Source organism: Myripristis murdjan, chromosome 22, assembly GCF_902150065.1.
Source record: "Myripristis murdjan chromosome 22, fMyrMur1.1, whole genome shotgun sequence".
NCBI lineage: Eukaryota > Metazoa > Chordata > Actinopteri > Holocentriformes > Holocentridae > Myripristis > Myripristis murdjan.
Genome location: NC_044001.1, coordinates 31,719,904 through 31,723,605, shown reverse-complemented (window position 1 = coordinate 31,723,605; position 3,702 = coordinate 31,719,904). Strand labels below are relative to the sequence as shown.

At 43.0% G+C, this 3,702-nt stretch overlaps 1 protein-coding gene across 1 annotated transcript in view; it reads right to left on the bottom strand.

Annotated features, from left to right (window-relative positions):
* Nucleotides 1–1,942, bottom strand: part of ldah (lipid droplet associated hydrolase) — a 31,588-nt gene extending 29,646 nt beyond the window's left edge. The window contains 3 exon segments of the mRNA XM_030081957.1: nucleotides 531–747; nucleotides 1,689–1,754; nucleotides 1,881–1,942. The gene's annotated coding sequence lies outside the window, so the exon portion shown is untranslated.
* Between the last annotated feature and the right edge of the window lie 1,760 nt (nucleotides 1,943–3,702).

Here is a 3,702-nt window from a genome sequence, read left to right as displayed (position 1 = left end):
TTATCAGACTTCGGAAGAACTGAAATATTAGTTAAATTAGTGCATCTTGTTGGATGCCGAATTGAGTAAGGGCTCCTAATGCACGAAGTCCGTACAGCTGCAGATAAATAAAGTCACATTAACTTGCCAGATTTCAGGATGGCGTTTGTTACGAAGTGCTCTTCACACAAGAGAGAACGATATGAATTGGGGCTAATGTTACTCGCTAGCAGGTAGCTTGCCTGCTAGCCGACGCATGAAATCTTGGAGGTCTGGCTACACATCAGCTGAAAACTAAAATAAGCAGGACCTAAGAAGCATTTGCTTGACACATGGTAGGTAATGTTGCGGTTGTTTTTTAGGGTGCCTATTGTCATCTGGCCGGGGACTACAGCAGGATATTAGCCATGTTGGCTAAAGCTGCCCTTTTTACTGTCATTGAATTGCAGTTAATCAATTGGGACTGTCCACGACATAATAAACTAATAAACTAAACTAAACTAAGCTATCTGCAAACATGAAAGTATAATAGGTACCAAAAACGTGTTTACTTATCAGACACAGCACAAATTCGAAGGCGCTCGCCTCTCCTGGGTTGGTGCCGTCAGTGAGGTCTTCCTGCTAGATAAACTTGCTTGATTCTCATTGGTTGGCTGAGTATCCGCCTCAGCGCTAATCCACCAATAGGCGCTGGCTCATCCTTTTCGGTGCTGTTCCTGGCACATCTCACGCTACTGCACAGCAGGTTGTTTCAGTACAACAGAGTTCCTGGATTAAATACAGATATCTGTAATTCATATCTGGCATGTCAAAATGATTATTTTCTCCACTTACAAAAAATAAAGAGCTTTGACAATTCTCATTCAAAATTTGAGTACTTGGAACGCACTGCCCATAGTAAAGTTAATGTGCAGGTCTAATGTTAGCTATTGTTACTAAGGGCATTTCTCTATTATAGCCTATCACTGTTACTCTATCCCTGGTGGCAGTGGTGTTAAGTAAGCATGGAGTGGGTGACTGAGATCACAGATGGACATGGCCTGATTGAGGGGCCAATCATATCATCATATTTTCTGCTTATATATGATATTCTCTGGTTCCCAGTTGGCCAGCCAGGGTCCTTATTGTGTGGAGCTTTAATGCTACAAGGATACAAGGAAGTTTATTGGTCAATATACAACAGGTTGTATAATGAAATAAAAATGTGGTTCCCTCGTGATTGATTTATTAAATGTGACCTGGTGATACTCCATGCACAAGACCCAGAATAAACTGGAGCCAGAGACTGCTGTACAAAAATATATAGGTTTTATTTACTATGCATAAAACCTTAAGTAAAGCAGAAAAGCCCACAAAAGAAAACCCAAAATAAAATGGCCCATATAAATCAGTTTAGTTAAAGGTACATTGAATATAATAAGTCTGGGGAAAACAGTGGTTGGCTCCTCTAATGATGTCTTTACTTGCAAACTAAAAGAAACAGGAGCACATCAATATACAAAAGAAAACTTTACAAGAATGAAAAACATTTTACAAAAAAACATAAAACAATATAACAATAATATACCTTGCTAGACTGGAACTGTCCCCTCCCCCAGTTGGAGACATGCAGGTGACTGCATGGAATCTATATCAATAATCATGTTCATATTTAATCAAAGAGGCTAAAACACCATTTTAACAAATATCCCCATTAGGCTTGAGCATACCTTGATTTTGGCTGATGTGCCTAAGCAATCACTCCAAGTTTAAGTCCCTCACCAAGCATGAAGAATCTAACAAATGATAAAGTTTTTAAACATTATTTATCAAGTCTTTAATACTGTGATTCACTTTTAAGATCAGGCTTTTAAAATCATGCTTTTAACCTTTTGTAAGACATTTTTAGAAAGTAAGCCTACCCAATCAAACACCAAACAAAGCCTGGTCTCAAGTTGCTCCCCCTCAGGTGTGTCTCAGTGCAGGAAGAAAGAAAAGGCCCAGGTGTGCTTCCCACCCCCTTTTATAGACTCTGCCCCTTTTCCTGCAGACTTCCTGTTTCCTCCCCTTCCACATCTACCCCCACTTTGAAAGGTCGCCGTCCCAGTGACAAATAAAATAAAATAAATAAAACTTCATATTAGTTTTAAACCCATGGCCTGAACACTGCATAAACTGGCTGGCTGGATGCCTGAGAAACATTAAGGTCACTGTTACTTCTGTTATTTTCAACTGGTCTGTATACAGATTGTGGCAGGTTAAATGGGTTGGTGTGATGCCCTGCTGTGGTCCTCTGGGAACGCCTCACAAGAACAGGGGGAGTACTAGGAGACTCATCAGGTGATGGGTCTGTTAGAGGAGTGATCTGGGGCTCTGGCTGTACTGTGGCTGGTGGGCCTTCAGGTTGCAAATTGTGAGGGTTGGCTGGCATGTGGAAGTTTACAGAGTTTGAAGGCTGTATATCAACCATAATTAAACTGCCCATTTCACTTTCATCTTCTGCCATATCAAAGTCATTTTCCTCTCCTTGAGGCAAACTATGCAGTTCAGGTGAAGGAGATTCAGGGGTGTCAACAGTGGCAGTAGGGGGGAGAACTTTAAGCTCAGTCCTGCTTATATTTTTCTCTGGCCCAGCTCCATTCCTGGGTCGGATTTTGTAGACCCTTCCTTTGTCATCCAAACAGTGCACAACCTCATAGGGTGCATGGTCCCAGGCGTCCTGGATTTTATTGCGTCCAAGTGGATGGTTCTTTCGCAGTATGAGGGTTCCTGGTGCCAGTATCTCTGCTACATTTGGGGTCAGTTGTCTACTTCTACATTCAGCTGCCAATCTAAGCTGGTCCTTGGTATGGTGGTATGCAGTTTGTAGCCGGTTCTGATGCTCTACTACCCAGTCGTGGGTGGAGCATGGGGCTGAGTTGTTGTCTGTGGTGCCAAGCAAAAAAGCAACAGGTAGCTTATCTTTTTGTCCAAACATTAACTCATATGGGGAGTAGCTGGTGGAAGCATGTTCTATTATGCTGTATGCAAAAAGGATCTGTGGCAGGTACTGCGGCCATTTCCTTTTCTTTTCAGGTGGGAGGCTGCGAAGTAGGTCATGCAAGGTACGGTCGAATCTCTCACACTGCCCATTACCCTCAGGGTGATATGGTGTGGTGCGGCTCTTTTCAATGGCATATATTTTACACAGCTGTTTTAGCAGCTCCACTTCAAAGTTCCTGCCTTGGTCACTGTGGATACGTTTTTGGACTCCATATGCGTAAAACCATTTTTCTGTTAGGATCTGAGCTGTAGTGCTAGCCCTCTGGTCTGAAGTCGGATAAGCTTGGGTAAATTTAGAGAAAACATCTGTGATGACCAGGACATTCTCTCACCCATCACCAGCTTTCTCCAAGACAGTGAAGTCCATGGCCAGAATCTCCAGAGGTTGTGATGCCATTATGGTACCAGGAAATGTTCTGACTTTAGGTTGATTGGCTTTAGCTACCAGGCAGCGATTACAGTTGTGGCAGTATTTCTCAATGTCTTGCCACACGTTGGGCCAAAAGCATCTTTCTCTCACCAGGTGTATAGTCCGTTCGACCCCTTGGTGACCATGGTCGTCGTGGAGATGTTTGAGCACCTCGCCTTTAAGACACTCAGGGAGCAGGAGCTGAAGAACTTCCCCCCCTGTTTTTGGTGGTCTGATACAGCGATACAAAACTCCATCCTTCATACAAATCCTGTCCCATTGTTGGACAAGCT